Source organism: Aotus nancymaae, unplaced genomic scaffold (genome assembly GCF_030222135.1).
Source record: "Aotus nancymaae isolate 86718 unplaced genomic scaffold, 86718_ANA_hifiasm-v0.15.2.pri h1tg000002l, whole genome shotgun sequence".
Lineage (NCBI taxonomy): Eukaryota > Metazoa > Chordata > Mammalia > Primates > Aotidae > Aotus > Aotus nancymaae.
In genome coordinates this window covers 11,571,036-11,590,767 of record NW_026988413.1, presented here as the reverse complement: position 1 = coordinate 11,590,767, position 19,732 = coordinate 11,571,036, and positions in this window count along the sequence as shown.

Here is a 19,732-nt window from a genome sequence, read left to right as displayed (position 1 = left end):
CTATATCCCTAAGATCCCTGTCTCATTCACATACAGGGGTTTTGAGAGAAGGCAACCCCACTCCCTTAATATTAAGTTTAGTTATATAGTTTCCATCATTAACGCCAATAGTGGTAATTCTCAGGACTTAGTACCCTCGGTTTTTAAACACAACAAATGTCAAAGTTGCCAGCCAGCTCCTTAAATTCTTGACCAGAACAATGTATCTCAGAGGTAGAAAATTCCCAACTCTTCAATGTAGAAATGTCTTCCTTACATTAAGAGGCTTCTCTTCTTAAACTGTAAAATCAAAACAAAAGTAACTGATTATTGTCCCCTTTCTCTAGAGAGTGAAGTCATTAGTCTACTCTACTACTGGAGGCCACTGTTAGTTACACAGGAAGTTTCCCAAGACACCTCACCTGTGTGAAGGTGCATATACCTAGATTTAGGAGAGGAATAAAAATAAGAGGCAAGCTACTTTTAATCTCTGTCTTTGTTATCATACTCTTCCTTTAAACTATTTCTCTCTGTCCCACCTCTGTCTCTTTCTCTTTCTGTCTCCCTCTGTTCCTCTCTCTCTCTTTCTCAGTCTCTCTCTCTCAAACACAAACACACACACACACACACACACACACACACACACACACACACACACACACAGAAAGAGAGAGCCAACCCTGCTTGTATAAAGCCTAAACCATAACTGGGGTTAGAATTTGAAATTCAACTAGTTATGCAAAGAATGATTTCTGTGGGTTCTTAACTTTCTGACCTTCAAATTTATCATGCAAAAAGTGGTATTCTAATGATGGCAAACTCATAAATTTTGTGATAAGTTGAATAATTCCTATACAGCCTTTAGGATAATACCTAAACCAGAATAAAAATAAAGATAATGATAATTTAGCCTTATATTTATCCTTCTACTTTAGCCAAAATATCTTCACCAATCCACAGATACGGTATTCTCACTTTATCTGAGGTTATCTCCACATTGCACACCTGCATCAGAGATGGTCTCTCCCGTCCTGGTCAAATGTAACCATTCCAAAACGCAGTGACTGTTCACTCTTCTGCAAATCTTTCTTAGTTGAAACAGCCCTCCCTGCTTCCCTTTTTCTTGTATTCTTACACACATATCAAAATCAGTTCCAGGAGTTGTTTCCTTGTTCTTTGAGTTATTCTACATAGACAATCGTGTTATCTGTGAACAAAGACACAGCTCCAAAGGTGAGAATGGAAGCTTGAAGATTTCCTAAAGCTCATGCCTATAGAAGTGATTCAGTGCCACCTCTGCATCTGCGTGGATTCTCTTGGCCAAAACAAGTCACAGGACTAGTGTAGATTAAAGTTGTATGAATGTTGGAGACGGGAAGGATGGCAAAAGCACATCACAAAAGGCCATGTGGAATGGGAACACTGGTTATCCTGCTTTTTGAAAACAAGCTGCATCACTAATATTGCCAGTCTTATTATTACACTCAAATGGATTACAGGATCTCTATGAGTAAAATGCCATAGTTTTAGTGCTTCTCAACTAGGTACAATGGACTCTAATGTTGGAAACTTTAGAAAGATAAAATAACCAAACAATCATAACACATTATTCTCAAAACCTTATTTTATATTTTTGTTTTAACATGTACAATTGCAACCTCATATTAGTGTTAGAATCATTTGTTTTTCTGTCTTCATGTGTCTAGAAGATAGGATCAATATTTTTTATTGGGCTTTGATTTTATTTTATAACTTAAATATATTAAGGCAATAAATGTAATTTTCCACTTAAAACTATCATTATGGTCTTAGTTACTGCCTATTGCTCAGCAATTTTTTTTCTTATCAAAATTCTTTCTGGTTGGTTTACTTCTCAATTTTTTTCCATTAAATGATGCAAATTTTAAGATGGTATTTTTTCTTACTTTAGTTCAGAATCATAGATTCATGCATGATATCTTTGACATTTGAATAACCTCCATTGGTCTTGATACTTTTATAATTTTCATTTCGGAATCCCTTGTTGCCTTCAATTGAATTCTTCTGGTTTGTGTTATAATACTTCCAGTAATTTGTAAGCCATCCATTCTGTTTTCAAAATCACTTGTGTGTAAATTTTTCTCATTACCATGTTCATTTCAGTTTTAACTAAAGTTCAATCATAATATGTCACATATAATGATAAGCTTAAAATATATTAGAACTGTTTACATTTTGTAACTAATAGTTATGCCAGAAATGAAACAAAAATGTTGAATTAAGTCTAGTCTAAAGCTGCTGTCTTACGTGTTTTAAGTTCAGCCTATAGGTTTTCCGATACATAGTGAACTGTAACCTCACTGGATATGTAAACAGACTATATCCAACTCTTGTAACAAGCAGCCAAATCTCAGCCCATCATGGCAACCATACTTCAATCACACACAGGGGCCACCTGTTCAAACTGTGTTGAAATAAGCCAAACACCAGCTGTAACCAATTTGCCTGTTTCTGTACCTCACTTCTATTTTCTGTATGTAGCTTTCCTTTGTCCATACGTCCTCTCCAACCTGCAGTGGCACCACAGTAGCACTCTGAACCTAGTTTGTTTTGCAGGGGCAGCTGCCCAATTCATGAATCATTCTTTGCTCAGTTAAACAGTTACATTTAATTTGTCTGAATAAGTTATTCAGTACCATATCTGCATAAACTTCCTGTTATTTGTATAAAACAGATAAAAGTATTTTTTCCTCTGAAAAGCTTTGTAGTATATGGTTATTACATACTACAACCAAATCAGATACCATGGGTGACAGAAAGGTTTCCAATAATGCCTCACTTCAAAATGTGTCCTTAAAGTTTCTTTCCTGGCACAGACTCTTTTCACTGGCATATTACCATTAAGTAAACTCAAGGATCATTTAAATTTCATCAGTTTTTTAAATTAATATCCTCCTCCTCTCCCAAGATCCAATTCAGGGCACCACCTTGCTCTTCTTTTGTCACTCTGTGACCCAGGCTGAAGTGCAGAGAGAGGCAGGATAATGGCTCACTGCAGCCTCAAAATTCTGGCTCAAGGATCCTCCCACCTCAGCATCCCATAGTAGCTGAGACTACAGGTACACAGCGTCATGCTCAGCTAATTTTTAATTTTTTTTTTCTAGAGATGGAAGTCTTGCTAATTTTCCCAAGCTAATCTCAAACTAGTGGCTTCCAGAGATCTTCCCACCTCATCCTCCCAAAGTGCTGGGATTATAGGCATGAGCCATTGTACCCGCTGGAGCACCAAATATTAAACAAACAACAAAACAAACTCAAGATCAAATTAACCAGCCAGTGTCCTACTTACATTCTGTACATAACCCTACTAAAACCTTTACACACTTACTGTGATGAATACTTTTAATTCTTCCCTGACAGGGGTACTAAATTTCATTACCTGGGAGGGATAGTAGGTGGTAAGGGTATTGGGGAGGGATAACATTAGGAGAAATACCTAATGTAGATGACTGGGGATGGATGCAGCAAACCACCATGACAGAGGTATACCTATGTTACAATCCTGCACAATCTGCACATGTACCCCAGAACTTTATAATAATAATAAAAAAGAAATGCTTATAAATATAATTTATACACATATAAATGGCATGTTTTTTATTGTTTATTTTTGAGATGGAGTCTCACTCTGTCACCCAGGCTACAGTGGGGGTGGAGTGGTACAGTCTTGGCTCGCTGCAACCTCTGTCTCCCAGGTTTAAGTGATTCTTCTGCCTCAGCGTCCTGAGTAGCTGGGATTTTAGGCTACCACCACATCCAGCTAATTTTTGTATTTTTAGTAAATACGGGGTTTTACCACATTGGCCAGGCTGGTCTGGTCTCAAGCTCCTGACCTCAAGTGATCCACCCACCTCAGTCTCCCAAAGTGCTGAAATTCCAGGCGTGAGCCACCATGCCCAGCCATAAATGTCATGTTTATTATTTTGTGCTATTTATAATTTTCAAATGTAGTATTTTAAAGGAAAACCAAGGGATATTCAAATACTTTTAAAAATACAAAACAATTATTTTTATTTGTAATGTGCCCTAGAAACAGCTCAATCTACACTGTAGAAAATTTGCATATATAATTTAGTGGGGAATAATTCCACAGTACTCAGTAGGATATATTAGGTTTCATTAGAATAACTTTTATTAGTAAGTCACAAATTAACGCTTATGGACTTTTTAAAAGTTTGTGTTTCCAGAGAAACCTAACTTTGCATAAAGGTTTTATGAAATCATCTAATTCATACATTATAAAAAACACATTAACAAACTCTCAATTTTCTTTCCTCCTTTTAAGTATAGACAATTAATATAGAACATTTTAAAATAGACTAGTTGAATACTGAAAATCTAATATGCAGGTAAAGTAGTTGGAGTAATTTGAAGTTTCATCCTAATACTTATAATAACTAATTTGTTTGCAGGTAAATAAATTGCTTCCTTACAAAGCATTCCTAACACTTATAAAAGTTATGGCAAATTGAGCATTTGACTCATCATGTCATTTTTCAGGATTGTATTTTGTTTTTCAGGAATATTAGGTATTCTTTGTTTTAACTTTTAAGTTCAGGAGTACAAGTGCAAGTTTGTTACATAGGTAAACTTATGTCTTGTGGGTTCGTTGTATAGATTATTTCATCACTAAAATATTAAGCATAATACCCATTAGTTATTTTTTCTGATCCCCTTCCTCCTCTGATAGGCCCCAGTGTGTATTGTTCCCCTCTTTGTGCCCATGTGTTCCCATCATTCAACTCCTACTTACAAGTGGGAACAGGCAGTGTTTGGTTTTCTGTTCTTGCATTAATTTGCTAAGGTTCATGTCCTCTAGCTCCATCCATAGTCCTGCAAAGGACGTGATCTTGTTTCTTTCTCTCCTTTCCTTTCTCTTTCCTTTCTCTCTCCCTCTTTTGTGTACTCCCTCTTCATTCTGCATTTATCTTTCCCTCTTTTCTCTCTTGGTCAATCTCCTTCCCTTCCTTCTTTCTCTTCTCTTTTGCCTGTATTCCCAATTATAGCAGTAACATTACTTGATATCAGCTGATGGAATTTTTTCAGTTTAAATCTTGATACTTATTTATATTACAAATTAATTATAGACATTCTAAAATATTTTTGCCTTGAAATGTCAGGAAGAATAATATGTAAGAAGTGTGTCCTATTTTAATCATATGGAACAAATATATCAATTTACATTTATATTTTCATTTAAAAACTACATATGTAGTACCTAGTATGTGTCAGACACCATCCTTAGAAGCACTTCCAAAATGTACCTGATTTAATTGTCATTATTAAATTATTAAATAATCATGCCTCATTCCTTTGAGTTAGGTGTTATTATTATGACCATGTTGTACATGAGGATCTAAGGCACAATGAGTTAGGTAATTCTGTTAAGGGCGGTCAGTTTGTGAGCGATAGAATCAAGATTCAAACCCAGCCTTTTTAAATTATGTAACCATATATTATGTGTGGAGGGAAATTTAAAAACAAAACAAAACAAAAACTCTGGACACCAAAAAGCAAACAAAACCCCTTAACAAAAGCTAAAACCTAAATTCTGTTCTTTAGACAATGTCAAAATATTATCTGTCAGGTTTATAATTCTTTTTTCTATCAGATGACTGGAGGAAGTGTTGTGTTACAGTATAATAGAAAACTTACTTTCTTAACCTTGATTACAGAAACTGGAGATCTCTTGAGAGAGAATAAATGAAGATACAGTTTTGCCTCATCCTCTCCTTATTCAGTGTTCTCAAAAGTCATTTTTAATCTTTTACCTCAATTATCTTTAGTTCATTTATGAAAAAACAAAACGTTTAAACCCTCTGTCATATCGCAGAGTATGTGTGACTTAACTTTATGAGTTAAGGCTTTCCGTACATGTGTCCTGAAATAAAACCTTATTGAAAACATTTATTTCCCCATATGCAGTGTGCATATGATAATGCAGCATCCTGTAATGTTACAACATGGATCGGGCACATACTGGAAAGACACATGTCCCTGATCCACGAACCTGTAACTGACATGAACAAAGGCTTTCTTACATAGGTTCACTGCATCTATTATTTATTTTATAGAAAATGTGTGAAGGTGTTATGAGGGTGCTGGAATTAATATGGACTGCTGTGGAACTTCCTATCAAAGCTGGTGAGATGAATATTAAAAAAAAAAAAACAGTTAATCAGTGTTTGACACTGGCCCTTACAGAAGCTAGAGCTACTAATTTCCGAATGCTACAACTTTTGAATATTCTAAAATAGTCCTAGTGGCAGTGTCAACAGAGTGCTATGGGATAAGAAAGTGTGGATAATCAATTGTGGCTTAGGGGCCCCAGAAAGCTTCACAGAAAAAAAAATGATTGTTTATTGCAGAGAAAGGAGAGAAATCAAACACAGTGCAACATGCACTAAGTTATGTCTTGTTCATAATACGTTCTAACTTCCTGTATAGTTGAGTCTTGCCTTTGGGAGAAGTCTGGGACTAAAGACAAAATAGATAATATTCAGATCATAGTTACTTTGAGAATATGCAGCTGTTTGGGGGTGTTTAGAAATGGTGCTATTCATGGATACATAGAAGAAAACAACGCACACTGGGGACTGTCGAAGGGTGGAGAGTGGAGGTTTGGAGAAAAGAGAGGAAAGGGAAAAATAACTAAAACTAATGGATATTAGGCTTCATACCTGCATGATGAAATAATCTGTACAACAAACCTCCATGACACAAGTTTACCTGTGTAACACACCTGCATGTGTACCCCTGAACATAAAATAAAAAGGTCTGAAGAAAAAGAACAATTATAACAAAAAAGGAATGTTGCTATTGTTTTATTAAATAAATGTGTATAAAGATATACATATATAATGCAAATATAGAAAATATATTTTCTAAGTGTGCCTGTAGAGTTAAATTGTGCTAAATGCTTAGTTTTGCTTCTAGGAATCTGAATAATACTGTGATCTCCCCCACGAAGGCTCTTTCTTCTCACAATTTTGTTTATGGTTTTTGAGAAAATGGTCTCGTATCCCTATCCCCAAGCCTACATCTTGTGTTGGTCCACACTTCCATGTTTTACATGAAACATTATGTAAAAAATAGTGTGATAGTTACTAAATCCATTGTCACTATTATACATGGGTAAACAATGGTCCATTATACTCTACAAACTATAGATTATTTTTGATTTAGCAGAATATGTAGTTTTTTAGAATAGGGATGAGTAAAAGCTGTTTCAGTTCTGCCCACAGTTATTCTTGTAGATATGGAAAATGTCTCTACAAAAACCTATTCCTCTTGTTTATTTCTACTATGAGATTACATACCTAAAAGCCTATCATATTTCAGAAAAAGATTAGGAGCTCCATATATATTCGTTTTATTTATCCCCTTCTCAATATAGCTTCCTTTATAAAGTCTAATAATGTTCGGTGAAACATAAATCTTCTGTCAGTCCTTTGCAATGTTATTAAACAAAATTCATCTCTCTCTCTACCTCCGTGTGTGTGTGTGTGTGTGCGTGCGCATGTGTGTATGTGCACATATGTGGATATATGAGGGCATCATTATTTCCTATCAGCTAGTCAACCTGACCTATTTCTAGAGACAGCTCAGTTACATTTCCTTCATCTAGAGAACATGCAATTCAGCTACTTTGGGGTTCTAGTTTCCTTACTGATCAATCTTGACAGCAAAATATCATGAATTATTTTGCAAGTTGGAGACAGTCAATTAGCATTGTCGTTTCCTTCAACTGTATCACAATTTCTGACTAATTATTAACCACTTTTTCCCTCAGTGCATATTCAGAAGAAAGACAGGGGTTAAAATGAAAATAACTTGATTAAAGCTGTACGTGAGCAGTAAAATCCATGATCTCAGGAGGTTTAAATTAAATTTTAAGAGGCTATACTTTTACTGTATACCCAGATTTGTATAAACACAAATATTACCAGTAAGTAAAAGTAGTATCTGTCAAATTTCATGTTTATGACATGTATTGTATATCTAGTTTACCAGAAATTTTAATCTTTTTAATCTAAAATTATTTAACATGTGATTATTGCTTTTGTAGATCAGCAAATTTAGGTACAATATTGTCATCAGTCCTCCTATGTGACATCATTATTAAGACAAAAAAAATCCTGTATGCAAATTGACAGTTTTCCCTTTGCTTGAAACACTTTAATTTGTATATGTAATTTAAACTCCTGATGGAATGTCTCTTAATTCCAAGGAAAAATTTTACCTCATTTATTTCTCAAGGTCACTGCTTATAGTTATTAACATGCAAAATAATATAAAATCCATCAAGGTATGTCATAGTATAAAATTATACAAACTGATGAAATCTCATTATTTTTACCATTTTCTCATTTACAAGCACGATTTCACCCTATTTTACAATTTAATTATTTATATATTTTCTTGCTTATTTTGGAAACATATATGGGCATGACAGGGCCAGTTAACTTTGTAAATTCCTGCTGGAAAGTTTCAAGTGAAGTTTTGCCCATGGATGATACTTTAAAAGCATGCTCTGATGTTGGATTTCAATGCTAGGTTTTCTTTCTCTTTCTCTACAATTACGGTGCTTCTGTCTTCACTAGTTAGCATTCCAGTCATCTTGATCCATCCTTCACTGTCCTGCTGTCTCCCAGGGCTTCTTTTGTGTTCACATTCTTTGTCACAGGTTTATCTGAGCATGTCCCTCTGATGACATCTTAGACATTTTTGTAATTGCTTAGGACTTAGCACTGTATCAGACACTTAGTAAGTATTTATTTGAGTATATTGAATTATGGTTTGCAAGGTGTTTTTATATCTATTGTTCATCTGACCCTTAACTCAGATCTTGGGCTGGCAGAAAAATTATTATAATTCCTACTTCATGTGTGAGAATATGAAGCTTTGAAAGATTAAGTGCCTTGCTAAAAGTTAGAGAAAGATGCTAATGTGTTATATTCAGAAATAGTTTCTAATGCTTTCTATTCCCTTCCCCACAATAATTTTACTAGTTTTCTATTCATCATCTGTATCTAAATATTCCACATAGTATTTCAGAATAATGAACATTTTTATTTCTCCTATTTCCAAATAAAACCATCTAAAGTTCTCTTAGGTCAGAAGCACAGAAACACATGTATAAGCTACATAATCATATATCATCACTTTGATGTTTTAAGTCACAGAACCATTGCTCACTGTAGAACAAGACAGAAAAAAGGATGCTTTATGAAAAAAGAAAGTAAATTTCACATCTATCATTCATCTTATAAATTCTTTGTGTCAAAACTTTAATTAATTAGAGTGAGGGTGACCTAGTTTTCTCACTGTGGAAGGACAATATATGTATGTATATGTATATTTTTTATTTAAAATGCAAGAGCTCTCTCATCCAAGAAATGTTCACTATAGAGTGATAAGCCTAGTGTGAGAACATAACATTCAGCCAGCAAAGGTTATATCAAACTAATCTTTGAAAACTGCTCAGTAGATAAGAGTTTTGGGAACATTTGTAGTAAGAACCATGTTAATGGGTTTCATCAGTGACTTATTACATAGGTGACAATCAAAACATTGCCAAACTGAATGTTAGTTTATAGATTTAATATCTAATATACATTTTACAGCTATTTGAGGCAAGTTGCCTTCATATCTGGTTTGCAAACATATCACTGTGAGAAAATAGCAAAGTACCTATACCAGAGAAGAGGTGAGGTCTCTTTTTCAAGCAGTGCAAACCACAGAAAAACATCAAGCAAAAGATCTAAATCTAACTCTAGTGTGAAAAGTGTACAAATTCTGCCAGTAACCAAAATAGGCCTAGAAGAAAAAAGATTTTTGGTCAACAGACATTTCAGGGCAAAGATTTTTGCATTGCTAAGCATAAACACATTATGCATATATAATCAGTTAATAGATAAGTAAAGGAAGTAAAAAGGCAACGTTAAAGACTTTCTGTTGTATTCAGTGTATTATAATCTGAGTTAGATGTGTTCCATACACTAGATTATTTAATCCTGGTAGTAATTTATAGGTGGGTATTATCATCTCAATTATTATAAATACATTCTACTTGGTGAGATTAAATAGTTTGCTAATGGCAGAACTGCTATCCTAGTCACCCTCATATTAATCTTTCTCTACTACCTGTGTATCTCAAGTCTTTTTTTTTTTTTAAGACAGAGTCTTTCTCTGTCGCTCAGGCTATAGTGCAGTGGCACAATCTCACTTTGCTGAAACCTCTGCCTCCCAGGTTCAAGTGATTCTCCTGCCTCAGCTTCCCAAGTAGCTGGGATTACAGGCCCCTGCCACCATGCCCAGCTAATTTTTATATTTTTAGTAGAGACGGGGTTTCACCATGATGGCAGGCTGGTCTAGAACTCCTGACCTCAGCTGATCCACCCGCCTCCAAAGTGCTGTGATTACAGGTGTGAGCCACCACACATGGCCAAGTCATTACCTAAAATATTTCAATTATTTGGGGAGGGGAATCCTTGTTACTTAACATTTTCCTCAGTAGTGTCAAATGGTCAATCTCTTTATAGATTATCTTCCTTTTGGTATTTATAATGATCATTACTATATTTGAAACTTTCAGAAGACAACTCAAACTATAGTTTAACAAGAGACACTAGAAATTCTGTGTGTCATATTGGACATTATATTTCAAATAACTGGAATTACTTTAAACAGGCTAAAACAATAAACGTGCAAAGAGTTTACTCACCATTTCTTGTGTGTTGGGCATTTGTATGTTCAATGAGTTACTTATCCCACAGCAGAAGCTTAGTCACAGGATTTTTTTTAGAAGCCTTAGGGTAAGACATGGAAATATCCTCCTGTGAAGACATTAAAGTCTATCACATGTGGCATATGATATAAGTTACATGAAATATGTGCTCTTAAGTGATGTATTTCAAAGAATAGCCTATTTCAAAGGATAGCATGGTAAACTGATACATGTACAAACATTGCCTTGTGGATGTGTAGAACTGAGGCTCTTAAGGACACTTTGGTGATTTGTGAGACCATTACCATCCTGTAAATAGTCATAGCAGCTACACTGTTCACTGTAAACAGGGAATTTTCCCGAGCTCCATCTCTCACCTTCCCATTCAAAAATTCTTGCTCTCCTTTGACAAGCCCATCTCTGGGCTTCTTGCTCTCTCTCTAGCAAGTCTTCCACAGGATAACAGGAGAGTCTGTGTACCAACTTTCAGAGGAGGTTCCTTTGATCCAGCACTTTTGAGTTGAATCTGATTCCATAGTACAGAATCTTACGCTGGACCTGTTCCCTGTGGTTTTGCTTCCCAATAATGGAGATGTTGGCTACCTTACCATATTCCAAATATAAGACCATTTCACAAAACAGGTGAAGAACTCCCAAGGTAGAGTCAGGGCAAAGGCAACTTTAAGAACTGATGTTTTTGAAGAACAATGTGAGAATAAAATAAAAACTCCCTTAATTATGCACAAGTAGCTATGTACTGACAGTTTTTACAAGTGTAATTATACACAAGCAAATGGAGGTAAAAAATCAAAATCAATATCCTCCAGAACCAGGTATTCTTGGATTTAAAGACTTATTTGCCTACTCTGAATCTCTGAAAATACTTCTAGTATTCAATAATGTGGCATAACTTATGCAGACCAAACAAACTAGAAAATGGTGAGTTTTAATATTTACGTGATGACAAGATCACTATAACATAATGGGATGTCCCCAAAGCAGCTTTGAGCAAGAATAGATCCAGCGCAAAACAAAGTACTGGAGGATTTAGCTCTGCCAGTCTTTGACTCTGTGACCTGGTGCAATTACTATTGTTACCTATTTGACATTTGCAAATCATATGACTTACTTCACAAGTAAGGACACCAATGCCCCCCCAACACCAGGGTTGTTTTCAAAGAATCAGGAAACGCAACTCCAGAAATTACCATTCACACTGTCTTCATGAATGGTGCCCCATGACCTTGCTAACGCATGACCCCATAGCTGTAAGTCATGGATTTGGTTTTCAGATGATGTAAATGAAATAATGTAAACTAAAGAGTTACAGATTTTAAAATGTGACATGAATCTTAATGAGAAAGTTACTAAAAATAATGATCTTCAAGGTCACACCAAATGACAGTTAATACAGAGTACTTTAGTCCTCATAAATACTAAAACAAGAATGAAACACAGGTACCGTTATTTTCAAAATATTTCTAAAGATGAAGAAATTAAGGTATAGAGACTACATAGCTAGATAGTGGAGGAGTGAATTCTGAAACCCAAGCAAGTTGACGTAAAAGAATGACAACCTTTTAACTGCTAAACTACATCCACTATCAAGCCAATTTCAAAGGATAGCATGGTATTGGCCCACTTTATTTCCTATAAAAGAACCAACAATATCATGCAACTTGGAACATGCCAATATATAGATGATTTTATTATTGCCAGGGTGTTTGAGATGACACACAAGCAAGATATATCTCAAATTATTGAATAGAACAAAGAATTGCATGGACATACATGAACATTAAGTATCACTAGAGTTTTGGTTGATCTTTCAAGTCAGGCTGGTACAGGCTGGTTGACATTTTTTGGTAAAAGGGTGGTAGAACTAAAAAAATACTTTCTTTCTCAGATATGACTTCGCTAACTACCTTGAGAAAGGAATCTATGCTTGATTTCTCTCTGCATTTCTGTTGTCACACATGATAGAGTTTCACACACAGCAAGTGCTGGATAAAGATTATATGAATAAAAAACAAGCCTAGGTAGTAATAACCATGTGGGAAGGAGTAATTATTCTGTCCTGAAATTAAAAACAAAAAAAGATGATTTAAAAAGATTTCTAGATGAATTAGAAAAAAAAAAGTTTTTGACATCTAAGACATGTATATCCATTTTACTTACTGATATATTTTCTATTAAACTTAGAAATAAGTATCTGCCAAATGGAAATAAGGTATGTATGTGAAAATGAACTGAAAGAGAAAAACATTCAGTCTATATATCTACAATCATGTGTTCAATGGTAATATTGATACTATCAAATGTATTTGATTAGTTCTTCTACTTTATCTACTTAATAACAGTTAGTGTAATATTGACCTTGGAATTTAGCAAAAATTATTACAGGTGAGATGTGATGGCTCACACCTGAAATCCCAGCACTTTGGGAGGCTGAGGTGGGAGAATCTCTTGAGTTCAGGAGTTTAAGACCATCCTGGGCAACATAGTCATACACTGTCTTTACAAAACAATTTAAAATATATATACATATCCAGGATATATATATCCAGGAGTGGTCTCATGCACCTGTAGTCCCAACTACTTGGGAGGCTAAGACAGGAAGATCCATTGAGCCCAGGAGCTCAAGGCTCCTGTGAGCTGTGATCGCACCACTATACTCCAGCCTGAGTGACAAAGTGAGACCCTGTTTCAGTGAAAAATAACAATCCAAACCATTTATAAAGTCAGAATAGAGTATCAGTGTGATTGTATCTAGCCTGTGTGTGTTACATGTGCAGAGTACAACACATTTCTGTGGGTACTTCTGAAATTTCAATCACCATCTTCTAAATTCACTTCTTCAGTTACCAACAAATATTTAGTAGTCACTAAATAAGTGCTAGCCACTGAGATATAAATACAGACTTATATACTCCACTCCCAGGGACTGTATTCTACCATGGAACTAGATCTTCTATAAGACCAAGGCACATATAATTGGTGAGTCTGGGTGTTTGAATCACATCATTACTATGAGTCCATTGTAAAAATAGCCTCCTAGGTCCAGATGTATTTTAACGTTTCTCAGTTTTTGGTTCTAAAGATTCCCATTAAAATAAAATAAACATTGTTACTTAGCTGAATAAGAAGTTTCTGTTATGAGCATTTTATTATTTAAAAATAGTCATCTTCCCTGCAGCACCATGTCACTGTGGTGGTAATGCCTGAGCGATGGTTTTTATACATGTGAGCAGCATTTATCATCTTCTTATAGGAAAAAAATCTGACCAAAAACTTTAAAGGCATTTTAAATTAGCTTCAATTGATTGGAAGCCTTTTAATTTTCATATGACCAGGTTGTCTACTTTCCCAGTTCACTGACTTGGCAGCCTTAGTCTGTTCAGGCTGCTATAAAAAAAAATTAGTTTATAAACAACAACTTATTCCTTACTGTTCTGGAGGCTGAAAGTCTGGGATCAGGGTGCCGGCATGGTTGGGTTCTGGTGAGAGCCCTCCTCTGAGTTGCAGATTGCCTATGCCTTGTTTCCTCATGTGGCAGAAAGAGCATAAGAGAGCTCTCTGGGGTTTCCTTTATAAGGACACTAATCCCATTCATGTGGGTTCCACCTCATGACCTAATCACTTCAAAAAGGCCCAACCTGTTAATATAATCACATTGCAGGTTAGGATTTCAAAATATGAATCTTATAAGGACATACACATTCAGTCCGCAACACTTAATATAAAAGGGAATTAAAAGTTTTAAGGTGTTCTAATTTTCCTTCATTATTAATGACTTTTCATAGCATTACTTCCTGGATGGTATATAAGAACAAAATGCCGACTTCTCACATGGTTCTTAGAAAGATTATCTAGTACTAAGAACTATTACTTGACTTATTTAATTCTCTGGAAGTTTTATAATGAAATATACAATTTCTACACACTATTTTAAAATGCAGTCCAATCTAATTTTCAGCAAAGCTTTGGAATGGATTCTGCCAATGTTTTTAGTAATATAGGGAGGCATGGTGAAAATGGTTCTTGTTGCTTCTGTGGCTAGGTGCTACTAAAGCCAATGCAGTACTGCAAAAATGAAACACTATTTGATTGGTTATATTTCTTTAATCAACTATTCTACCAATAAGGTGAATTAGTTTATACATCTAACTAGCATTCTTTTTCTGAGAGAGGTGCATCAGGTACCTGAGAGATCACTACTATTGTGTCATTGAATCATAGTTTTATTATTTTCACTGAGAAAATTTTATTTCTCAAGTATTAAATATCTCTACAATTTAGTATGTCTCATGCCTAGCTCTCTAAAGCCACAGAACTTACCACAAATAGTCTTAATATCTGTAAATATTGACTTTTTGTTAAAAGTCTAGACTCTGTAGTTAAACTGCCTGGAATGAAATCTTAGCTTAGACACTGATTAAATATGTGACCTTGAACAACGTAATTTCTCTCTGCCTGAGTTTCCTATTCCTAATATACAGAAAGAGAAAAATCACACCAGCTTTATAGGGTCTTTGTGAGGTTTAAATGAGATAGTGCCTGAACAGCAATGTCTTGCCAAAGTAAGCTCATAACGAATATTAGCTACAGTCCTTACCATTGCCTGTGCTCCTTTCTGTCACATATCCCCATAGGTATGAAGGGAATAACTAGACTCAAAAGTTTTCTGGTAGTTCTCATCTATATGATGCAAATAGATTAATTTTGAATACATGGTGTGGATTTGTGATATTTTTAGGCTTTTGTATTTGCATAGATAATTATGGCTTTTTAAAGAATCAAGTTATCAGATAATTTCATGTTCAGATATTAAAAAATAATAAAAATGGAAAAATACATTGAATATGTGACAATTTAGGGAATATAGCAGTAAGGAGATGGCAATGCAACAGGCAGAGTGAAGAGAGGAGCAGAGAGATAAATGAGCAAAACTTTCTTTGCTTTTGCAAGCTCTGTTGTTTGTAGGATAAGCCGAATTGTTTTGCAGTCTACCACTGATAATTTCCATGGGAAGAGCAGCAGGCTGTGTATGTGTGTGTGTGTGTGTGAGTTCAAGTGATTTTTTACATTACTACTGAAACACAAACTTTTCCCATGACAATTGACTGAGGATTATATATCACAGCGAAGAAGGTGTAGATGCAGAAACTTAATTTCTGTGGCTAAAAATGGCTGATGGTAAAGATGTCACCAAATAGACATTGTTGGCTCCCAAGCTAGTATTGACTCAAAATGAAGAGGGAATTCCACAATATTAAATAGGCATTTGTAGACACAAACTGCCATGAAGTGATTCATTTCTAAGAAAGGCACTAATCTTAAATAATATTCAACTCGTTTTTAATTTCTGTACTATTACTATTAATCAGCGTGAACTTATATGATACAGCAGTAGTCCTAAGTTTTATTTCAAATTCCACAATAATTATTGTGTCATCATGTTATCACATACCAATAGGAGAATATTGCCATGAGATGGTATAAAAATAAAATTGCCATGAGATGATATAAAAATAAAGACTATTAATGACTATCCTAATTATACTAGTAAGTAAATCAAAACTCTTTATCAGTTAGCTACTACTCCTTTTAGCTTATTAGTGCATGCATGTAAAAAATTGTCTGGTAAGCAAATTATAACATGTAAAACTAAGATATTTAGCTTTGAAAACTTTCTGTGTTCATCTCTTTCTATACAGCTTACATGATGTTTCAAAAATAATTATAAATGCTGGCATTTTTAAAACACGTTTTCAAGAATGTGTTTGAAAATTCTCTTGGCATCAGAATTTAAGAGGCATACACATATGCAGTTATATACAGTTGTATACACTTTACTAAAAATTGTTTTCTTTTGTTTTACTCTCTGATGAGTAACATTTCACAAGGTTACTCAGGTAATCTTGAGTAAATTATTCCATTTGGCTAATCCTTAGTTTCTTCTCTATGAATGGTGATCAAATGTCTACTGTCTTTTGAAAGCCAAATTAAGATAGGGGTGATCAAGCAGCAAATTGCCATAAAATGTGTTATGCATATTTTATCACATTTGTATTATTACTATAAGTATGTGTTTATATGTATATCCTTCTTAGTGACCATGAGGTCATCCAGGGTAGGAGCTCTGGAAATTTAGAAAAGAAAGAAAAACAAATGAAGGGAATAAAAAACACAAAGAAATTTTCTCAGTGGTGTTTGTTCCATAAGCTCTAAACAGGAGGCCACCAATGTCCTTGAGAATCTTTCACTTATCTGTCCGTACGTTATAATTATATCTGTCACTCTCCTTTATTATCAGAAGATTTGCACAGTTCATTTTAAAGTCTATCTTGTCCTTTGTACTGACTGCCATGCGTGTCTGATGAAATATAACAAATTGAACAGAGGTGCCATTATTAAAGCAATCTGATGAAAAGCTGCAGTTGTGAGGTACACTGAAGAATATATTTGATTTCTTCAGGGAATCAAAAGCATTTCACATTTAAATTATTTTCTTGGACTTTTATTTGAATATACTACAGTTTATCATGCAGAAATACTATGTATATTTTTTTCTTTCTTTTGTAAAAGAGAACTAACAAACAGGATAGATATATCAATGAGTTATTACTAAGGTATCAGCTTTTCTCATATTACACAATCTCTACAGGAAGAGGAATGGTGTTTCCATCAAAATTTGATTTTTACATTGATATTTTTATTAAATTTGTGTCTAATTTAAATCTTAAGATAGTATTGCAAATAGCCACGCACACACACTCTTTCTAAAATTGGTGAGTCTCCCATTTCACATAATTACAGAAAGTCCTCTCTTTATATAATTCCTATCTGCAAGAATTTCATTTACTGGAATATATTTAAATAATACCAGTCTTCCAACAACGCAGATCAATTGCAATCCACAGCATAGTCACCATAATTGCATAAATTACAAACATTGCTGCTAGGCCTTCAGTCTAAAATTCACCACATAAAGAGGAGACACACATCATGAGCAGTAACTAATCACGTCACTTCTTTCAAAACCTGCAGTGATTGGTCACTTCACATGTATAATTCAGTTTTCGCTGAGACAGGGACTTCATCCTCCTCTGTTCTGATCAGTTGGAGCTCCCAAAATGCCCGTGGCTACAGTTTGCTCACAGTGTTCACAAATCAGTTCGAAACATGAATATTATTAATAGGTTTTTGTTTCTCTAGGGTATTAAAGTCGAAGTTACCAAAGATTTAAATAAATGTTTCCTATACATGAAAACTCTTTAATGACCTCACCTGCAAGTTTTTTGTTACATAGGATAGCTAGAATCTGCTCTTAACCTGGAGAAGGTAGTAATATTTGCCAGAAATTATGTAATAGTTCACAGACAAGTCTATAAAAACAACATAATGTTTCCTGTGTTTTTATGTATAAATTATTTAGAAAAGGGGAAATATAATTTTTGAAAGAAAAAGGCCTTATAAATTTTGTTGTTTCTCTTTTTCTAATTTCTAATACAGTTTATTTTGGGTGAAAAGGAAGAAAAGAAACTTAATTTTTGAAGCCAGTAGTTCATTTTGTCAGTTCTCTGGGTTAAAAATACATAGATTGATTTTAAAGAACATTAAAAACTGTCATCTGGAACAGTTCCTAAAGCAAATGAGTAGTCATAAATTCATCATTCTCTGATTATGTAATGATTCTGGAAAATGAATAGTGTGCACATTTCTCATTGTAATATGTCTTGGAATCTTCTCCAAATTAATACCTGCATGTTTTATGATGCATATCCATATGTATACTTGTAGCTGTTTAATTACGTGCAAATGATAACTACTTTAACCAAACAATTTCCCCCATTTTCTTAATATTTCCATTGGGTAATCAGCTTCTTTAGGGAAATACTGAGCAATAATAATAAATATAAAGCCAGTAATTTAGGTCTGCTTCTTTTCTCTAAGCAACATGTTCAATGAGAAAAACACATAAAGATACTCCTCGATGTACAATGGGGTTATAAGTCAATAAATCTATTATATGTTAAAAATAACATAAGTTGAAAATGCATTTAATAGCTAGCACACATCATAGCTTAGCTGAGCCTACCTTAAACATGCTCAGAATACTTATATCAGCCTACAGTTGAGCAAAATTATCTAACATGAGGTCTGCTTTATAATAGCATTGAATATCCCGTGTAATTTGTTAAATACTGTACTGAAAGTAAAACACAGTGTATGAGCACTCGAAGTGTGATTCTACTCGATACTCATTTGCTTTTGCACCATCAGAAAGTTGAAATGTTGTAAGGCAAATAATCCTAAATTGGGGATTGTTGTTTCCTTTTTAACAAAAAAAGTAGTAGAGGATTCTTTGTGCGTTTCTACTATTTCTTTACTGAAAGTGAGTGCCAGGTCTGTAAATTCTTCCCGGACTTCCTTCCCCTAAACTCTTCTCCCCCTTTTGTACTCACTCTCACCTCAAATCTCTGTCTTGCAATGGTCAAGTTGGCATGAATTAATAATTGTTTAACCTGTAGATTCAGCAGTGTTCAGAAATTGTATAAAATGGGCAAAATCAGTGACTACATTGAACAATGGAAATGTGGCAAAAATGGTAATGACTTGGGTTAGATTCAAATCAAGGACCTAAAAAATTTAAGGTCCTACAACCCATTGCTAATGTGCTGAGACATCCAGTGATGAACAGGGGTCCTTCTGGAATGGCTCGCTTTAAAATGCATAAATGTGGTCAGAGATGATATTGTAACTAGCAAACAAGAAATGTGTCTTTCAGGTTCCTGGAAATAATGGCACATTTATGTTTTTCATCTCTAGCTACTGTCATCTCTGTAGTCTTATCTAGTCCTCTACACTTCCTTTTGTCTTGTAAAAATGTTTTTCTGTCAGAGTTTATGCTTTCATACAATAAACATTTACATAGAGGGCTGTCATGGTGGTGAACATTTAAAATGCATTTAGAAAATGCAG